This window comes from Columba livia, chromosome 9 (assembly GCF_036013475.1).
Source record: "Columba livia isolate bColLiv1 breed racing homer chromosome 9, bColLiv1.pat.W.v2, whole genome shotgun sequence".
Taxonomy (NCBI): domain Eukaryota; kingdom Metazoa; phylum Chordata; class Aves; order Columbiformes; family Columbidae; genus Columba; species Columba livia.
In genome coordinates, this window is record NC_088610.1 from 17,489,471 (window position 1) to 17,511,419 (window position 21,949).

A 21,949-nucleotide genomic window follows, 5' to 3' on the forward strand; every position below is an offset into this window, starting at 1 on the left:
AGGCCTGTCATGGAGATGGAAAGATAAACCTCTGCACAGGCTGCATCCATAAAGTGGATGTACTACCTGTTTGCAAGGGCATACTGTCTTCTACTGATGCTTAAGATGGGTTAAGTCTATGTCTGAAGTGTGCTATTTGTTACCTAAAATGCTATTCTACATGGCTTTCAACCCTGTTACCAGGCTTAAAATGACAAGTGACCTTCTTACTATCTAGTGCATTGTTACAATGTTTTTATCAGTGAACAAAGCAAACGAGTTTCAAGTTAGCATCAAAGACGCGTGATTTTGAGATACCAAACAGTTTTCTCATGGTTGGGCTGATGCAATGGCTCATGTTTAACCCACGGAAAGATTAATACAGATATAGTGTGACATCTTCACTCTGACTCTTTGACCACAACTAAAGCACAGTAGTTTGCAGTGTTATCCTGTATCAATTTGTGAACCGTACCTAATTGATTAGGCTATTTTAACATTTTTTTTTTCTGCACATGAAGTTCCCTCCTCAGCAATCTCTCCCTCCCAAAATGTATATTCATCATTCATTACAAAATCAATGGGAGAGATGGCCCGGACATACACAATTGATAGCTTCCCTCTTTAGATCAGCATAACCTACCAATTCATTATGCGGAGTGAATAATGCAGTTGCTGCCACTGTGAAAAGTGTCAGGTCACTTGCTGTAAATTCCTTAACAAAATGTGGTGTCATGTGCCTTTTCATTCACCAAGTGTTTACTGTGTGTTTGGAGGGATCCATCTTTTTTGTGAGCCCAGGTTTGCCTCCTATCTCTTGGCAAACCAACAATCATAAATTCAGACAACTAAATGTTTACATGTTGAAAGATGGAGAGGCTCCTCCTGAAAGCTGCAGTGGTTAAAGTGAGAGCTGCACAGTGCTGAGACTGCACCTAGGAATAAGACATCAAAAAAAAAAAAAAAATCTGGTCCCTTTAAACCCAATAATGCTCTTCATGATTGGAATTTGGGCCATAGTGTGCATACTTTCCTGTGTTTTAGCATATTAAAAGAGTGAAATATCCCAGATATTTCTTTCACTCTGTACTATATTAGGATTAGAGTCTTCCATTTCTCTTTTCTCAAAGAAATAAGCTTTCAGTCACGTTTTCAAAAATAGCTTCTGTAGTCTTTCAGCAGTTACCCACTTAAAACATTACAAGCCAGGTCAATTATGAAATAGATACAACATTTCCTGTAAGAGTCAGGAATGCAGCTGACGCTAAGTAAGTATTCCTTTTACAGATGGATAGAAGAATAATCCTCTTTTTAATTACAGTCAAGGATCAGATCATCAGATATCATGGCCCATGTAGTACCTCACTCCAGGAGTGTAACTGAAGTTAATGGGACACCTGGAGGGGTAAGGAGGTAGATTAGATAACAGGAGTAATGTTGAGAATCTTCCTGTTAGTGCCAAGACAATGGAATCTTTATGCTGAATAAAACTTATACCAAACTACTTATACACGTAACAGGAATCTTTGTCTTAAATTCCAAGATATGAAAGACAACTTAGCTATTTAAGTAAGGGGAATACATGCTTACAATTCCCATAAACATTAATGGAGATTTTACTGGAGAAATAAATTTTTTATTGATAAATAAATTAGGGAGAACACCTGAAGCATAGCTAATACTGGTATTTACAACATGATTCAAGCCAGGCTATGAAAAAAGAATAATGATAGGATACTTGTCTTAATTAAATTGTAGTACAATTATCTATGCATTAGAGATCAACAGAATATACAGACAGTTACAAACATGCCTTAAACCAAAGATGTTTTTATCTAGTTTGCTATGAAGAGAAATTTATTCTCTGATTTTATTAGCACTTCTGGATTGCTCCTTGAGCTAATTTTGCAATACTCCCAAAGTGATTACCATTCACAGTTTTTATTTAGACCTCAGTGAAGAAAATTACTGTAATCTCTTGCTCTTCATATGCACATTCTGAGTCAGATAGTCCTCTCCAGAAAACTTTCCAAAAGGATTCGTTGGTGGAGATCCAATTGCAAAATCAAAGTCTTAGTCAACTGAAATGTTGGTGTCTTTCAGCACAGAAAATAAGTGCAAAGTGCATGTACATATTAAATGCCTACTTCTAGTGGCACTTCCCTGTCAAATATATTTTTCTATTATTTGCTTCAGTATTATTTCTCATGTTCCAAATCATGAGATATTCCCATGCTTGTCACCTCCTCAGTCACCTGCAGCATTTCCTGGTTATTTTCCAGTAGTCATATTTTTATGATATTACTACGATCCTTGCCAGAACCCCTTTGCCTCACTTTAAATAATTCTTCCACAGTCTTATAGCGTGCTTTCAAACCTCGGTAGCCATCTATCATATCTTTCCCAGCTTAGCCAAACCATATACACAACTCTTTCATTACCACGACACATGGAAAAAACAAAGACAGATGAACGAGATCTGATAATTTCTGCATGAATAAGGTTTTCTTAGCTAAACAGAGGCCCTTTTTATGTGAAGAAACCTTGCAGATTGTTGGCCTGTGTAACTACATTTATGAAGTTTTCTAAAAGCATGTTATTGATTTGTCTGTGATGCAGTGTTGTTACACTTTGTCATGTAAGTATGTAGTTGGATGCCTTTATAAAATGCCAATTATTGACCCAGTCATATAAATATTTACTCACTCTTTTAAAGCTCAAATGATTTAACCTGATTGTATAACAATCCATTCTTAAATAAAGAAAATGCCACTGTAGTATGTCCATATTTTAAATTTTTTAAAAAAGCTTAGAATTATCCCAGTAAGAATTATCCAAATTGGAGTGATTTCAAATTCCGCATGTTGCATGTTTCTCTTATAGCCTAATGGCTTGCATAATTTTGCTTTTAAAATATATTTTTAGTTATCGTAAGAAAATAATTGAATATTTTTCAGTCCTATAACTTGTTTGCCAAGTTTCAGCCCAGAGCAAAATTTTTATGGTTGAGTTACAAACCTCTGAAAATAGGGGTTTAAAATGGAAACACTGACACCACTTTAACTATAGTGGCACTTGTAGCATGGTGTAATATACACTAGAAATAGAAAACAAGATTAGAGATGACATTCAGGACATGAGGCCTTCTCCAAGCTGTGGGAAAATAACTGTGTTCTATTTTTTTCGACAGCCTGAAAAAGGCCTCCTGGTCTAAGTGTCACCTCTAATATTATTTCCCATTCATACTGTGTATTTAATTAACCCATTTTTTAATAATATTGACAGCAATTTGTTGCAGTTCTAAGTACGAACCCACATCCAAATTGTGGCTTCCCTAGCTAGTGTATGTCGGAGAGGTGGGGAGCACCAAGGAGACCCAGTACTCTGTAATACCACAGAATCACATCCCACAGCTGGCTGGATCCTGTCGGGGGCAGCTGTGGCAGCTGATGAACCAGGCAGGGGAGAGTCCCTCATGCCTGTGCCAGACCAGGGAACCATGGCATTGTGCACATATGTAAGCTGCTTCTTCTAATGGAAAAGTTGATAATTAAACACCCTTACCTTGGAACCTCTGAGAGCAGTAACCAGGACAGTCGGTTAGTCGGGTGCAGTGACGTCCACCACCACTTCTGGAGCAGGCCACAGCTTTCACCACAATTCAGCCTTAAGCCAGGATCCTAAGTACTGTTAATGGAGACCATTGCTGAACACCAAGAAATAAATTGGTAATATGTGACTCTGGGCTGGGCTGCCTTCACCACAAAGCCCTAGTGTTGGCATTGTTGGGAAGATCACTCCGTCCCTGTAGGTCTCCTTTAAAGGAGGGACTTGGTATTGTCTCAGAAAGGTAGCTAAGCTTAAGAAGTAAGTTTTAGATTTCTCCATTTTGAACTCTTTTTTCCTTCATTAGCCATCTTCCACCTCAAAGCTACTTCAGTTTCCTATTCACTGCACTACACAGTAATTCACTGTATGCTTATATGGCCTTTTAATGCCTACTGAGGTGCTACAGCATTGCTTTGCTGTGATTTCACAGGACCCATTCTCAGTATGGGGTAAAACCGAGCAGTAAGTAAAGAAACTACCATTGCAGAACAAATGCAAATGTAATTCGTTCTTGTACCCACCACACTAGTATCAGTATGAGATCCATATCCTTAGTGTGATCAGACAGACAGAATACATTTCTCCTGTCTATATTGCTAGAATGGTCAAGGTAGAAACTTGTAGTACATTTGAACTGCCTTTTCAGTACTCATCTGATCAATTATTTTTATTGCTGCACTGTCAGTAGACAAAGATACTGGAAGCCACTGCTCATTCTCCAAGAAATGGAGATGTTCCTGCTCTGGCAGGGGGATTGGACTAGATGATCTTCTGAGGTCCCTTCCAATCCCTAACATTCTGTGATTCTGTGAAATGTATCCTGCAAAGTCAGTAATAGTGGCAAATAGTGGTAAATTTATTGCTGAAGCAATAAAATGCTTCATTCCAGCACTGTGAAAGCTGATATACTTATTAATGTAGGGATAAACGTAACCTATTCTGTTCTGTATATGTAAGTAGGTGTATAGCATTGTGTATTTTGTTTGCATGCACAGTGTTGTCATGGCAGGTAGTCTGCAGCCAGCAATTGCCAGCTGTTAAGTGTTCAAGGAAACGTGATTTGAATTGCTCTCCACACTGTGGGAGAGTGGCCAGGAAAACAGTCCACAGCTAATAGAATCAATGGATTCAGTTCCTGCAGCAAAGACATAGGAAAACTTGTTTACCTGTGTACATCTTCTGGATTTTAATTTTCAGAAAAAGAGGTGAATAATAATTATTCTCTCTTGCACAAATGATACATCTTAAAGCCTAGTCTGACTCTCACAGAAAATCTGGAATATGAATTATAAAGTCGAGCTTTCACGTTCATTTTTCAACAAGATTTTGATCGTTATTGGCACATTACCTTACTTGACTTTGTGTTGCTTATAGATAAGGAAAATGTCATATACTTTCTTTAATTCTTAGGACATATAAACATTCTTTTAAAAATGTTCTTTCCAGTGGTTACTTCTCTCACTGAATAGTATTTTTCGTACAAGCAAAATGTATGATATAGTCATTTGATAAAAAGTAGCATGATGATTTGAAATGCTATTACATACTGAAGCTGCTGTAGCAGGCTGGTAACTGCAATGTTTGTTCACAGGCAGCTGCTGGAAGATGCAACATTCTTCCAGAAGCACTTTCTTGGTCCTACAGGGCTGTGAGTGGGGGACATGAAGAATGGGTGGAACAAAAATCTTTGAGGAAGGAGAAGCCTCCACTTCAGGCTATAGCTGTGCTAACTACTGCACATGGAGCCCTAAACTATTCCAGGAGACATGCTGAAACTACTTGACACTTGTGTCAGAACAGTGCGTTACACCAGCCACCGTGTCCTGCTTGTGACAGCTTCCAGTCACATTTCTGGCCTGCAGGGCTAGAACAGGAGTTGCTGAGAAAAGGTTCTTTACACACAGAAGCTGCAGGGAGTTAAGCTGAAAGAGCTCTGTTTGTTAAAACAGTACAATGGCATGAGGGGGTATTGATGGTAATTCTACCTGATCCAGCCCCAATGTGATCCAACATAACACTGATTTAAATGATTCCATGTGTTCATGTGCAAAAAACAATGTAACTAAGCAGACAGTATTGCACCTTCTGTTACCCTGGCACAGCTCTGTGCACAGGTGATTCTGTCCCACCAGAACAGCCCCCTGGCCTGCTCTTTGGCAGACAGGAGCAGTGTATTTACAAAGAGAAGCTCATGGCTGGAGGGCATAGATCTGCAGCTTTCAAGATCCCTCCAGCCATGCAAGTCCTTCATCCACAAAAACTCTTGTATTCTGCCTCTAGGCACAGGTAAATGACCTTGGAAGTGCTGTGGCAGCAGATTATATGAAGTCAGCGCTAGGATTTTTTCCTTGTTTCTCTTGAAACATTTTGTGTGATGATTCTGAGCTTATGATATCACTGTTCCTCTACACTATCAGAAACAGCAGGAGATTAACCACATGCTGATAATGTGCAAGGGAAAAGGGGATGTGCAAAATTTGCCTAGGTTCAGCACTAGCTCTGACTTTCCAACACGTGTAAATCTGAAACTCATTGCTGGGAAATCAAGCAAAGCAAACCAGCCTACTGGTGAAATTTGCTGAAGCATAGGTAAACCAGAGCTGTAAGCTTCACACAGCTCTAGGACCAGCTTAACCAATTCTAGCAAAACTTCATGGCTTTATGCTGCATTTCTTCCTCTGAAAGTCAATGTTATCGTTTCCTGGTAGTTTATTTCCTTCTCATGTACCACAGAGACGTGAGAGTGAAAGCTCAGTTCCAGTGTGCGTGCACAGCATTTGAGTTATCTCATTGCAACAGCAGGCCTTGCTCTGCATCACGTCATTCATAGGAGGCAATAGAAGGAATGTTTCAATTCTAAATTCTAAAGATTTACAGCAACACTTTTCCGTGATAACATATTTATGCTAATCAGAAGCTATGTGAAATACTATGCTGATGTTACAGTGCTACTGCGCCTAACCCAGAAACTATTCACTGTATTTCTCCCCACATTCATCTTACAACTTGGTAGGCACATTGGCTGGAGTTGTCTGAATGGATCTGCACTGGATGATGACGTATTTTTCTTCTAGACTCACCCTGGTCGCATACTCTCCTTGATGAACTTTTTCCTTTAAGTCACCATGGGAAGCAGCAGGAACCCTCCTGCAAGACATGAGGTTTCATGTGAGCATGACACTGCTGAGGATTCACAGTACATCTACACAGATAACTCTGTCCTTCTGTTGTTCCCTTGTGGTCCCTTTAGATCAGGCTTTAACACTGACCATCAGCTAACTAACTTCTAGGTGCCCTGACTCATGCTGAAGCTCCTGAGTGGTTGGAGTTGGCTCCTCACTACTTTACCGCTCTGTTATTTTGTCTCCCTAGACATTCTCCGCTCCACTCTGAAACAGATATCTGAATCACCATTTCCCAGTGTACCAAACAAGTTGGCAATACTTCTTTATCTGCTTCAGTGACTCTTTTGCTATTCAGACCAGGCTGAAATGTTCTAGCAGAATGAGAACATGTCTCTCAGCCAGTTACCAGGTGCTCAGAGCACTCAGTTGGTGAGGAAGTTCTTGCTCTGAGAAGAAACTGCTGATTATTCTGAAATCCTCTCCCACCGCATCAGATGGGCCACTCCATGAGAAAGTTCACATCTGAGAAGTCCCTGAGGAAAGAACCAAAGAGGTACCTAAGCCTTGCCCCGTTATTGGCATCTTATTTCTTAGCTGTTCCCTTTGGTACCCTTTTCTAGAAATCTAATTCTCTGCATAGGTTCTTGGAGAAAACTTTCTTTAGCAAAGATATCTAACACACCAGATTCTGTGATGATGACCCTAGATATGTTTTTGCTAATGTTGCTGATAACCTTTCTTCTGTCTGTGCTGCTCATGGCAAAAGGGAGGGTTTTTTTCTTTGGTTTTAAGAAAATGCCTCTCTGAGTTGCAAGTTAAACTATTAAAAAGTAAAACTAAAATAAAGCTTGACATACTGCGTCTGACAAAAATCCTTAAGTACGGGATGATATTGCAATACTTTGATCAGAAGCAGGTTATAAATTCTTACAGTGAAACTGCTATTATATGGACAGACCATTGCCTAAAAAAGACCCTGTTACTTATGGCTACTGGGAAATGCCAAAATCTGCAGTCTGATCTTAGTTTCCCTTTGAACATTTCTTAGGGACAATCTGTAAAATTGATTAATATTAATGCTATTATTATACTTAATAAATTATACTGTAATGAAGGTTACTTGGCATAACTTTAAAATTATTGCAGAAGGCTCAACATTTGGTGTCTTAATAAGGATATATTTTCACAGTAACAATTAACAGTTTTGTGGTTTCTGCTGTAGTAACTGCTACAGTGGTAAGGGTCATCCTGCCATGTTTTTCCACACAGAAGGTAGCGTGTAGAGCCACCACCTAGGTTGGGGTCAGTCTTGGGGTGTTGGCTGAATGACAAGAGGACAAGCAGTGTGACAGTCTCCATGCCAGTGTGCCTGCAGGAATTTGCACAGGGGGAAGAGGGCACTGGTGAGAGTAGCAGAATAAATGAAAGTGTGAAAGCAACTGCAGTCAAATGTCACACTCAAGCAGTCAGTAACTTGGCATGCTGTTTGGAAATAGGTTGGGTTACCTGTCAATGTGGCATTTTCTTTCTGTTGCTAGAGAATTATTTTATCTGAGGATAAAACCTAAGGAGCACAAATGGTTGTTAGACAGACTTGATCTTCTAAACCCTTATTGTAGCAAATCATACCATTGACCTAAATGGGACCACTCCTAAGAAGAAGATCTTAGTTATATTCTCTAATTCTTTTATTATTGAAGTGATTTATTAGGGTACAGTTTTGTCACTTTGTGAGTGTGTATATCTAAGCACCTTAACAAAATAACATCATTTGTGCAAACTCCATCATAGCCTAACAGTCAGTGGGATCAAAGTCATTGTGTAAGACTGTAAGATATCACTTCTCACTTGGAAACTTTATCTCTGAACTTCCTAAGCAAAGATACATAGACTCTGATTTGACTTTGGTATTTTCTTTGCTTGGGAACCACCAGCTTGGAGTCCTACACCTGTCTAAGGTCAAAAGCTTCCCCTTGGTTTTTACATAGGCATAGAAGACTTGTGGTTGTGGACCAAGAAGAGTTTAAACTGTGAAGAGTAAAACAAGGACAATGGGTTAAAATTTAGAATCAAGCCTTATTTGATTTTTCCTATTCCAAATTACTTTATGTATTATAATGTAAATCTCTTAGCATTTCCTGAAATACTGATTTTTTGAGTGCAAATAATTTCTACAGCTGCTCCTTCTGTTGTCAGGCAAGCCTCTGTGCTCTGGGGAACGTTCAGGAGCAGACAGCTGCACAGTTCATGTTTGTTATTCCCCTTACCCCATGTGCTGTCTTAGGAAACAGTCCTGCTGGCTTCAGGAACATAGAAATCCAAATAAAAGTCAGTTGCCTTCAGACGGAAATCTTGCAGCCAACAAGCTGACTCAGTCTTTATACTGTACCTTGCTATGTCACTGCACGGTTTTGGCAAGGCTGCTAGGAGTAACTTTGTTGAAAATCACTTCCCTTCTCCTCACTCCTTTTTGTCCCTTTTACTGCTAGTTTAGAACTGAAGCCAAACTCTCGGGAGTCCATTTTATCTAAGCAAGGATTAAGACAAAATATTGAATCCCTGCCCTCCTTCAGTTTTGAGGAAAAAAGTACAATTCTTCTATTTCTTTGCAGTTCAGCTCTGAGCCTGAAATTTCCTCAGATTTGAGTGTTCGTTGTATTCTGGACCATTAGTTAGACCTTCTCATTTACAGTCTAGTAAACAATTTTTATTCTTAGGATACCTTTTCCTCAGGAAAACCTGCAATGTTGGAATTGAAGCTATGCCCCACTTTGGGGGTTGGAGGCCCTGGGACACAGGCTCCGCTTTAATGCTCCACTTCTGCTGCCGTAAGTGGACCAGGCAGCGGCAAACTGGTTACGCTGAAATATCCCAGGATTTTTGAAAACTAGATTCCCTCTAATTAAAAACACATTATGAATTCTCTGAAAAGAAAAAAAAAAAATGTCATAGCATTGCTGATTTTTATTATAGCTGTCACTGTCACACCATGGATTCAGCTAGCTCAGCCATTTGTTATGAATAACATTTAGTTTGAATTTTGGCATTTTTAATTGAGTAACTATGAGTATTTTGTAATTATTTTACCAGCGATGGATTGCAGTAAAGCTGTCTGCAATGCTTCTAGCCCACATTTTCTTTAAAAACAGAACCAATGTGCTGACCTGCAAATATTTTGCTTACTTTGATACTATTTACTCCAGCATTCTCCCCTGTTAGGAACATAGTTCTTCATTAAAGGCTGAAAAGAACATTGCTCTTAGTCCTAGGTTCTCAAATACAAAAGCCATGAGGAAAAAAGTTGGAACCATTTTCACAAATAACATACGAGCCCAGAGCTCTTCTTAAAAAACAATGTAAGGAGACTTCATGTGTCTGTCCATGTAGAAAACATCTTTGTGTCTGATATAACAGAGCATTCATCACTGCCCTTTATCTAAAGAAGCCCATCCATAGAAATTGTTCAGAGCCAATTTTCTGGAGTTCTATCTGAATCTCAGTGTCTGTGTAACTCAGTAACTCATCTGCTGATGAAGAGGTACATAGGTCAAAGTGGACAGGCCTAAAACCATAGATTTTAATACAGCGGTGACAATGAAGCACAGTGCAAGCTAATTCTGACATTCATTTCTGAATTTTTAATTTAATTCAGTCATAAATGAGCTTGGTAAAAGTATTAATTTGAAGTAGTTTTTTTATTTCTCATCTGCTGGCTGAAGCTTGCAAACAATAGGGTAAAGGTCTTGCTATACTGCTACAAATAAGTAAACAATCTTTTCTGCCAAGAAGACTACAGTGTAAACACAGTGTCAGGGAATGATTTTTGACTAATTCATCCTGCATATGGATACTTGAAAACTACAGATGCCACACAATGATCTCTCTACAAATATTTCCCAAAGGAAAGAAGAACTTTAATTTCACCTAGTTCGTAATAAATAATTCCCATGGACTGCTGTTAGCCCACATTAGAGAAACACTGTTGAGCCCATGAGGACTCATGTGAACCCATGTGAGGGCAAGGCAAGGCAAGTTTAGAAGAGGGCATAAAGTGGCCATGGGAGGGAATGAAAGCCTCTATCAGAAAGCAGCTGAAAGAGCTTCCCTAAATACACCTGTTGTTCTTTGATGAGGCTGCAAGGTTACCTGCACCATGGCCAGGTAAGTCAGACTTACTTGTCCATTCAGAGCTAAGAAGGAGCTAAAGGGGATCTAGATTGAAGCTTGGATTGTTGACTTAAAAGCAAAGTTGTTTACTTCCCTTCTTTTCCCTCCCTGTGCCTCACATTGTGGCACAGCAATAGGAGCAGCATGGCACACCGGGCCCTGTTCTGGCTCTCTAACAGTGAGTAATAACTTCTCTGATGCTCATGCTTGCCTGATTCTTTTCCTTTCACTCCAGATCTCCCTCCTGTGCTGTTGTCATTACCCATGTTTCTCCAGATGTACAGATAAGTCATCTCTTCCTTACCACATTTTCACAGGAACCATTCCCTGTCCTGACATACTGCTGTCATTTTTGAACACCACTATCTCCTCAGTTCCCCTAATTACTCCATAACTCTTTCCCTGCCTTTCTTTTTCTCTTCCCCCTGCCCCAGTTCTGTTCACTCAGTGCTTCCACTTGTTCCTGGGGCTCTTTTCCTCCTCCTCCATCATTCTGTAGATACCACCCACTCTTAGCCCAGGGACAGCAGGAATAAAGGGAAAACAAGGCTGCAAAATGAACTCTCTTTCTCTCTCTCTGTATTTATGTTTCCAGCTCATTCTATGAACAGGCATATGGTGCTAATCTAAACTGTCCAACACATTAGTGGGAGGGAAGTAGCACCCAGAGGATTACTACAGCATTTTACCTGGCAGATGCCACCGTATTTATTGATATGAAAACTTTCTTTGTTCATATCAGCCCCTGAAAACCTCCCTCTGTGAAGGTCTCTTGAATTTAGGCATAGCTTTGTTAAAATATTTTGTTAAACCCAGTAAGTTTTACTGTGGCTAGAGTGGACATTCTTTATTCAGGAAAATCATCACTAAGGTCAACAGAATTCTGAAAGTAATGAAAGATGTGTTCCTTGTATTTGGTTAGTTGAGCACACATTATACTTTTATGACTAATTTCTGTGGGATACATAGGTGTATATCTGTATATTTGATTTTGATCTCCAAAATCTATATTTTATATCAAGTGTTCCTAAAGAGAACACTCAAAATCAATTAATACTGACACATCAAAATACTAAAAAGCAGGGCCAAAGTATTACTTGAACTAATTTTCAGATAATCCTGAAATTTGTAAGAATGTCAAGCCAAATCTGGAAAGCATTTATTAAAGGCAGTAGATATTTGAAAAAATTATCAAAGTTTCCATATTTGTCTTTTAAAAACAAAAATAATCATTTGAATTGAATCATTTTAATAAAACAATGAGAGCCAATATAAATATGAAGAAAAAGGGTCAAAGACAATTTAAAAACCATCCCTTGGAAGGGCAAAATCTTTCTGTTTGGTTTTTCTTTCACAGAGAAAAACTGCATTCGGTTCAGTCGAGCACCACGTTTTCAAAAATTTTGTGGTTCTGGTTCAATTCCACAAAAGAGAAAAACTTCAAAGCTGAGGATCAAGCCTCCAATATTTGGTCACAATATGACACAGTTGGGTAAAATTAAGGATGGTAACCCGTTGTGATAGACAGTGGGGAGGGGGTGTTCTCTGACCCTGGATTTCCTTTCTTTTGCTGATTGAATCATAACAAATCCCAAACACAGATTAATTTCTTTTGCTATTATGATAATATGTCTTTGCTTTTTATTTTGGAAGCAAATAAATTCTCGAATGTCCGCACATGTGTATTGGTAATAAAATATTTCATACTTCTACGATAGCTACGAAATCTGACTCCCCTTTCCTGGTGACCTGTTCTGTGCTCTTTGTGTCTACAGGTCCTTGCAAGCAACCTTTTTTTCCATTAGCTGACATGGGAACATGATCATAATATGCAGTGACATGCAATACAGTACTATGTTGTTGTACCTCTGATGGGGGATTGGTATATGAGAAAAAGCAAGGCCCACAGACAGAAACATCTTTACTTAAGCCCATGGATGGAGCTTGGGAAAGCGGGCAATGTTTTGGGCTCAGAGCTGGTGACACTCTGTGCAATTTTCCGTAGCAAGGCAAGTCAATGGATAAGCAGAAACGACTGGGGGGGGGGGGGAAAAAAAAAATCACATGTGTTGCTGAATTTATAGGTCAAAAATTTTCCATCTCAATCTGTTCCTTAAAGAGAAAATTGGATTTTTTGAGAATATTTTTTCCACAAAAAAGTATCTGCTTTCTGTAGAAAATCAGAGCTATTCATCAGAAAGCCAAACACCTGCAAGCCAAATCTTCCTAGCTGAAATTATTGATTTGGAGTGCTGCTGCCGGACCTCTCGGGAGGATGGCAGTTTGGTGCTTCATCTCCAGGCTCTTTGTGAGTGGGCTCCCAGCTGCCACCTCCTCACTGCCTTCCATGGGAAGGGACGGGAGCTTCTGCAGCAGTGGCAGCAATGCTGCCTGTGAGGCACAATTCAGGTGACAGCTGATTTCTCCCTCCACTGCTGCTGCAAGGCCAGGGCCTGAGCACAGGCAGGCTGGGGCAGCGGGGATGCTCCAGGAGCTGAGGCTGAAATCCAGGTCCAGGATGGGGCTGAGCAGAAGGCTGGTTGCGATACAGCGCCATAGAGAACAGCCATGTCTTCAAGTGTCTACACCTACCATTTGTGTGGCTAGAGAAGTGTTTCTGACGGGCAGTTTTCAGACAGAACCTTTGTTATTTCACTATTATAAAAAGAAATCTCTTCAGATTTTCCAATTAAAAAATAAATCAATAAGCTTAAATAGTTTTTGTAAAGTAATGGGCCTGACTCTGCTCTGTTAACTCAAAGGCGTTAGTTGGGCAGAAGATTACCTACAACTGGAGTCTGGTAATGCATGAATGTTTAGTCAATAGTTTTATCTCACAACGATTTTTTTTTTCAGAATTGTATTTTAGTTTTGGTCAAATCAAGCTTTTAAAAAATGTTGGCAAAATGAAAAATAATCAGGAAATGTATCATTTTTGTTCAACCCAAAATATTTAGTTCAGATTCAAAGGAATGGCTTGATTTTTGTCTTGGTCTGCTTCACACATATTAAAGCTTTTTTCTTTTTAAATGTAGGCCAATTTTTGAAATGGACAGCTAAAAAGCTTTGTTTTGAAAGTTTTTGGAAGTGTTTTGGCAGTGCTAGAATGAAACACTCAATTTTGAAAATGCTAAAATGAAGTGTTTTGACATTTTAATTTTTTCCCTGCGTTGTTTCATCTGGGACTATTTGCTAAATTCCATTCAAATTCAGGAAGAGTCTCACTCCCTCTGAAATTCATTTGTATGGTATATTTATTATTTGTCAGAAAGCAGAGATTCATTAAGCTCTGCATCACTTCAACCTTAAATAATGGGAAAGAATGCTTAATAAGGAATTGATTGTATACAGCTACATTTCTCACTCTCAGTTACTGCCCTACCGGAGAGCACCCAGCTGCATGGAGCTGCTGCAGGAAGGAGGCAGCCGTCACCCATCAAGGAGAAAGGGCGAGCTGCTGCTGCTCCCTCCTCTCCATTAAACAGGGCGGTCTCCTCCTCCTCAAGTGCCCATTTCCATTTTATGGCCCACATCAGTGCTTCTGTAGCCTTTCGCTAAGCTCTGCCACTGCCTGTATTGCTGCTCCTGCCATTGAAAGAAGAATCTTTTGCTGTTAATGTTAGTATACGTGGTCATTGCACTTCTTATGTTTTATTGCCCTGCTTCTTTCTTTTTTCCATTACTCAAAGACTGGGTTGAGTGTACTCCAACTGGTTTAAATGTTTCTAAAAGCCATTCACCTGCACTAGAAATGGACAGCTCGCATACCAACATTTTAGTCTTTTCTGGCTGCTCAGCTTTACCAGGGCTATTCACAGCTTGCACTTTACTAAGGTCGTTGGTATCACCGTTACACATTTCCTGTATTACATGAGGATTGGGTTCCAGCAGTTTGCAAGTTGAAAAATATTCTCGGGGGTGGGAGGGGAACTAGGTAGATAAGTGCATTCCACATGTCCGATTTGTTTCTGGAATTGCTGCCTTCATCCATGTGAGAAATAATTGTGATCAAACATAGGTCTGAAACATGGTACCTCAAATCACACAGAAATGCTTTTGCAGTCTGCACTCTGTTCCAGTCCACCTGGGCCAAAGTCTGATGGGACCTCAGCTGCTGGCCACTGTGCAGTGCTTGAACTCTAAATAATCTTTGGGCCTAAATTTGCACTACTGTAATTGGGAATAGGTCCAATAAAATTTATTTTATTCTCTTGAAATTCAAAGCCAGATTTGGCCCACCATGTGGACAGAGTCCAGCTGAAAACTAGGGGCCAGATCCTGCTGTGACTTACAGGAAAGCAGATGAGAATTAACTCTGCTGCAGTTAATTGGGCTCAATCCTCATGTGTCTGACACTGATATAACTATTCTGACCTCAGTGGAATTGATCCTAATTTATGCCACTGTAACTGAGATTGCAGCGTGTGTTTAAATTCCATTGGGTGCGCCTTCTTCCAGGATGGAAACTATTTGCAGACTATAACAGCCTCTTTCCTAACATTGAGGCTTGCCATATCTGAAATTTTTGTTGGGGCAGTGGGGCAGGGGGTGTGGAGAAAAGGATATAAAGCCAACTTTGTGCTTAGTGCTACTTTTGTATACTTTGAGTCCTTCAGTGTTCTGTTAAATTACCAGTGTATAATTAGGGGACTAGAAGACTCCTTTCCTCTCATCCTAATACAGAGAATGTGCTCCAAGATCACCCAAAAGAAGAGAGAAAAATTCAGGAAATTCAAAATGGCAATGGGCGATTCCGTGCGGGCCCATTTCATATATGGGCTTTCCTGCTAATTGATTTTTTCCTTGCCTCTGCAGCTCCTGTTTTTTCTAGCTCTACATACTGTGTTTTTGAAGCATATGATGAATGGGATGCTGTGCAGCTGAAAGATCACACGTCTCAAATGGCTCACTTGGCGTTCTCATACTGAATGGACTGGCTGAGTTGCAGCTCTCTGACAAGGGAAACGGTTGCTTTTCTCTCAGAACAGCACTGTAAGTCTTAAATGCAACATAAAGAAGCATTAATCTAGCAAGATATTATACACATATGTATATATGAGTGTGTCTATATATATATATACACACACGTTTGTGTGTGTGTGTGTATATATTTTTGGAGTAAAAAGCAACACTGTTTTCCTTTGCTTGCACTGGAAGTGTTCAGTTTGTCAAGCTGACTTTCTCCCCTGTTGGCAAAGAAATCTGGCCAGGAGTCCCAGCATGCCATAAGAAATCAAGCTGTGACCACATTAAGCATGAATGGCAGGGCAAGGTTACAGCGTGTAACATGAGGCTGAGGTGACCTGTTACCGACTTAGAGGCTGGGAGGTGTGAGGCTGGGTCAGATAACTGTTGCAAATGAAGCACAAAGCGAAGCCACTTTGGCTGTTTACTCTTTCAAGAGGCACTTGCTAAGGATATATTTTTTTTTTTAAGGCATATTTTGAAAACTTCACCTACAGTACTTGTAGCCAGCCTTCCAGAATCAAACCAGAATAGTTATTCATTTTACCTACCAGTACACTCATGGCATATTCCTGCTTGCTCTACAATCATTAGAAAAGCTTTTCTAAGGCCTCACGCACAAAGTGACTGCTGAAAACAGGCTGTCAAAGACAGAGATGTTCAGCCGCAGTGAAATAAAGCACTGTATTGCCCAACCAAGTAACACGAGTAGATTGGTGCATCTCTCCTGTGATGCTCCAGAGTTGTTCTACTCAGCAGGAAGCCAGGCATTCTCTTAAAGAAGAAAAAAGAGAGATGCCAGGAAATTGTTTATACCACCTCTGAACTTTGCTCCCCAAATCTTCATTTTATGTCTTGAAATACTGAATTAAATGCAGACAAAAAACAAAAGCAAAACCCAAAAAGCGCCATACCTTTTTGATTGTAAGGCTTTCTTAGTCATTTGTCATTGTTTGGTTTGGGTTTGTGTGTTTGTTTTGGTTTGGTTTTTTGTTGTTGTTTGTTTTGTTTTTGTTGTTGTTTTGTAATTTTAATTTCAGTCACTTACTAGACCTATAAGCTCAAGAGATAACACCATTTTAAAGTAGCTCTGAAGGGAATTTGGCGTGGTGCTGTAATGCAGGCCAGGGAAGAGCCTGCTCTTAAAATAGACGCAAGGCACAGTATGTGAATCCGCTTTCAGGATCACACTGAAGCACAATTTTAACGTTGCTTTGTGGAGTGGCCTACTTGAAGAGCACAATGAAAACTTTCAAGACAACCATAACCAGGGCTGCGAAAGATCTGCAGCATCCCACCCTTTTACTTTGGCAAATAGGTTCTAGTGGAGATCATGCATCTGCATCAGCTTTACCTTGGTCTAAGACTGCACACCTGTGTATGGAATCTCTTGTGAGTTACCTTTCTGCAAGGGGAGGGCAATCCAGCTTTCTCACACCTCAGCTGGAAAATATTTCAGTTTTTGTTGAGGATGTCACTGAAGCCAACAGAAAAATAACTTGGTATTTTTAAGTTCTAGCTTATACACCATGGTTAAGGCCTAAGTATAATTAGGGTTTATGTGTTTAAAAGGTCAGTACTACAGCCTTGCTTAATAATATAATCCAGAACTGTATGCTGGGCAGCAGCACACTGACCAGGGAAGCGCCCCAATTTAGCTCATGTGTTAGGGAGCTGTGTATTGTCCCAACAGAAATGCCACCCCTTCTGAGGGTGCAGAGCAGCAGGGAAGCAAGAACTTCTAGATTAGCGGGAATTCAGAGCACTTACTGCATTTTAGAAACTCTAAGATACTGAGGATGTATGAGGTCATTTAAGGACTGCCTCAGTGTAGGCCTGGCCACATCTGCTTCATTTCTGATCGACATTAGTCCAGCCTGTTCTTAAAACCTCTGCGACAGAGCATCTCCATAGCTCCTCCCCAAAAAAACGTTGTGTCTGAGCTGGTTCTTAGCATTGGAAAGCTTTTGCTAATGCCCAGTATGAGTCTTTCTTACTGCCAATTATGTTGTTCTCACCTTTCTTACTGTCTAAGCATGTTTCTTCACACCAGCCTTTTCTGTGTGCAGACTGTTATTCCAGTCATCTCTTCAGCACACTAATTATCTCCACTTATTCAATCTTACATTTTAAGTTGTATTTTCTAGATTTTTTTTGGTTCTTCTCAGACCTCTTAGCTAATAGTGCTTTCCCTTGTCACTTATCAACTTTCTGGAAGTCATGTGCTCATCACTGGACTGAAGCCTTATCAGTGCCCAATATTGTTCTTTCAGTCCCTCTGGTAGGACAGTTTTCACCAGCAATGCCAGTGTCTTAATGTCTATAAGCAATGCTGACTTACATTATCTGGATGTGGTAAACCTACCAGGTTTACAAATGCCCTGACATTAAACCATCAAAGCCTCTTGAGCTGTTGCACTACAAGTGCTGCTTCTGCCAACTGCGTCTGTGTCTAAATCTAAACCTGCTTCACTGGTGTGATGGACATAAAGCCCTGGTGTATGAATGATTCATGCTTACATAATTAATATCAATTGCTTAACCAGAAGCGATTGCTGCACAAAGCATTAAAATAATATTAGATCCAAATACTGCTATATTTCTTGGTTTATGGATACTAGTGTTTAAAACTCAGTAATTAAAAGATTATACTTTACTTAATCATTTCAATTCTATCAAGGTGTACCAGCAGTGCATATTCAGTGTCACCAGTTCTGTTTCACTGATTTGAGGCATCACAAAATGGTCACAAAGTTATCCCAATTAACAATGTAATTTTTACAGATTTACAGGCTGCAGAATGTATTTCACACATATAACAATTGAAATTTAACTAATGAAACCCAAGTAAATAGTGCTAATTAGCAGTATGTTCAGAAGAAAAAAATGTTTCAACCATCAAATTTGGATAGTATCTTACCTTTCTTGTTTCGTGCCATTCTCTGCTGGATTGATATTCTGCTCACATGTTTTGAGATTTCCCGATCTTCCTTTTGGTGGTACTTGACTGTGGGGGAAGAGAATGAGGTTTTTTTATAGCTGAAAATCTTTAGTTGATAAATCATATTTTACAATTTAAATTGTTCTTATTTTATCCAGCATTATCCTCAGACTTGCTACTGCATGTTTTTATGTACACATTGGTCATATATTCATTTAATTAATTGTACAGCAGAAATAGCATATTATATTCATGGAATTGAAAGATTTAACAGTTTTCGAGTCTCATTTATGACTGTAACTTAGTTGCAGGCTCAGCTGAAGCCTTTCAAACTGGAACAGATCAAAGAATGATTATTCTTACTACAGTATGTTTCACTAAAATTGGGCAACGCTTTTCTGTTACTATTATTTTACATTTATATAGCAGTAGTATCAAGAAGTAGAGCTCCATTGTTTTAATGATTATACTATCTTGTTTAGGTGCATTCGTAGATCACATACCTTGGTATGGTGATGAGAAAGGACAACCTCGATAGATTATTATTCACAATGGAGATTAAAGGGCTTTAAATGTGGTCCCTGTCTGAAACCTGACAGGGTAGATCATTCCATGTTATCAAAACAAACTGATATGAAATTGCATTGATTCCTATTACTACTACATAGTCTCTCCTACTGCTATACACGAAGTCCTTCAGTAGAATCACTCTTCTGAACACTGTTACTACACTTGCTGTTTGTACTGGCTTTATTAATAATACACAGTCCAAGAAAACAATACTGCAGCTGTTTTTCAATGTTAGCATTTACTCATCTTTGCACAACTTCTGAAGCTCACACCTCACTGATGAGTGGTCAGAGGAAAGACTGCAAAATAGATTTCTTTTGAATTTTTTTTTGTTGAAAGGGGCCTTTATGCTTAAATAGAGACAACTGACAGAATTGGGCTATCAAAGCAGTAGCTCATGGCTTGCATTATGTTATAGTGACAATGTCTTGGCAAATGAGAGACTGACAAAATGTTTTGCAATGAAAGCATAAAGTATATGGTATACTGTCAAATGTAGACAATATAAGGAGATACCCTTCAGTCTTCAAGGACTTGCTTTTTTTAATTGCTTACAGTATTTTTCCTCATTTCAGTGCTGATGCAGTGTTTCATTTGGGGAAGTGTTTTTTTTCCTTCTGCCTCACACAAAGCACCCAGCAAGACTCTGAGACCAGCACTGCTTGTGTTTGTTAAGTGAAGAAAATGCAGGCTGCTGTGTTACAGAGGCTAGAAGCTTTCCTGGAGGCTAACCTCAAAGACTGATTCCTACTGCAAAAAGAACTGCATGGTAGGTATTCAAAGAGCTGATGTCAAGGAAGATTCAGGTTAGGCTTTAGATAAAGCTCTTCAGAAGTGGAGATGGATACATTTCATCAGGAAGTTGTGGAATGCCCATCATGGTCTTAACAAAAAGAAAAAAAAAGAACAACTAAAATAAAAGAAAAAACACCACACAAACAAAACACCCAACCAACAACACCTTCCACAAAATACAATCACCACTATGCTATAAGCTAAGACAACATATAGATTTGACTCTTTGTTGAGGATGCACCAGAGGACCTCTCACAGCCCCTTCCAATTCTGATTTCAGGGCCAGATCCTGAACTGGTGCTGAGTCCCTTGCAATTTGGTGGACTATACAGGGTTGTTCATTTGCACTGGTTTGTGTTTGCCTCCCTTAGTTAGGAATGAGGCTTTAACTAACTGACAGTCCCAATACTCAGCAATATCCTGTCAATCTTGTATTTAGTAGAATTTCAGACAGAGTAATGTCTTTCAAATACACATAGAGAATGATGACTAAAAAAATTATTAGATCTTACCAGGATTCAAGCTGTTTTGGAATAAGGTATTTAAAAAGAGAAAGTGTGTGGCACCCGTGTAATGTGCAGACACAGATGAATTTTTCCTCAAATTCTGTCTTTCAAAAACTAGCAGAGAACAAGAAAATGTTTTTTTCTTCAGCTTGTTTTAAGCAGTAATTGAATGAGCTTTCCAGAAAGACAATGTATGGAAAACTTTTTTTTCAGAGAAAAAAAATCTAGAAAGGGATGAATTAGTGAAACAGGAGATAAAGATGAAAGTAGCCTTCTAAGTAAATCTTATAAAGCACAGTAGTATCATACTATTTGGTCAGATTTTTATATACTAGTAAAGTTTTATTCCCTATTTGTGCAGCCCGCTGTTTCATGGGTTCTTCAGTATTCCCTGCTGCAGTAAGCAGTCATCTGAAATACCTGTGGGACTGGCCTCTCTCAAGACACTCAATATGGGTTGTTCCCTAACTACTGATTTCTACTATTTTAATGGCACAAAGAATTCTGTGTTTTGACATGGAAATCATTATCACTCTAAAAATGAATTACAGTACTCATCCAATCATAAAATGACATTATCAAATGAGCTCTTTTGCTGATGCAGTAACTATGGAGTTGCTTGATGTTATTCTGGTAACACAATTTGACCAGTTATATGTTTTGACATCCAAGAAACACGGACACTGATGGAAAGTGATGGACCCAATGTCAAAAGAAGAAAACCTGGTTGCAGGAGGACATCCAGAAAATTAATAGATGGGTTGAAAAAAATCCCCTTTCTCAAAGGGCAAAGTCAATAAACAGCAAAATAAAAAAAAAAAAAAAAGAAAAGGCAAAGACAAACCAATTTTTATATTTCTTTCCTATAAAAATAACAAAGAAATACTCAGGGGAATTTTAGAGCTCAGTAGATGCAGGCTGAGGAGTAGTTAGTTTTAACCTGAGAAGCTGACATTCAATATTCATATCTATATTTCTACCACAGCCTTCAAGAATAACTGTTTTGATAAAGTGAAGTATCTCATTATAAGTATGCTTTATTTTGTCCTCATTTTTAGTCTTTTTCTTAATTTCTGCCATAAACAAGTTCCAGCATACTGTGAACAAATTGCTATCCTCAGGAAGACTAGCATTTGTAGACACTTTTTGTTTTGGACGTTTTATTGCAGAAGCCAAGACTTTTTTTTTTTTTTTACTTCCCTCAAAAGGCTTTATAAACACTTCTGCTTTCACATTTATGAAGTTTATAATCTCCCATATCTCCAAGAATAAAAAAAAATAATCTGGTTTTG

At 39.1% G+C, this 21,949-nt stretch overlaps 1 protein-coding gene across 1 annotated transcript in view; it reads left to right on the forward strand.

The window, feature by feature from the left end:
- IRS1 (insulin receptor substrate 1) overlaps positions 1 to 21,949 on the forward strand; it is a 314,426-nt gene that overhangs the window by 281,257 nt on the left and 11,220 nt on the right. Inside the window, exons 4-5 of the transcript XR_010474710.1 lie at positions 15,696 to 15,872; positions 19,932 to 20,125. The gene's annotated coding sequence lies outside the window, so the exon portion shown is untranslated. The remainder of the gene's footprint in view (positions 1 to 15,695; positions 15,873 to 19,931; positions 20,126 to 21,949) is intronic.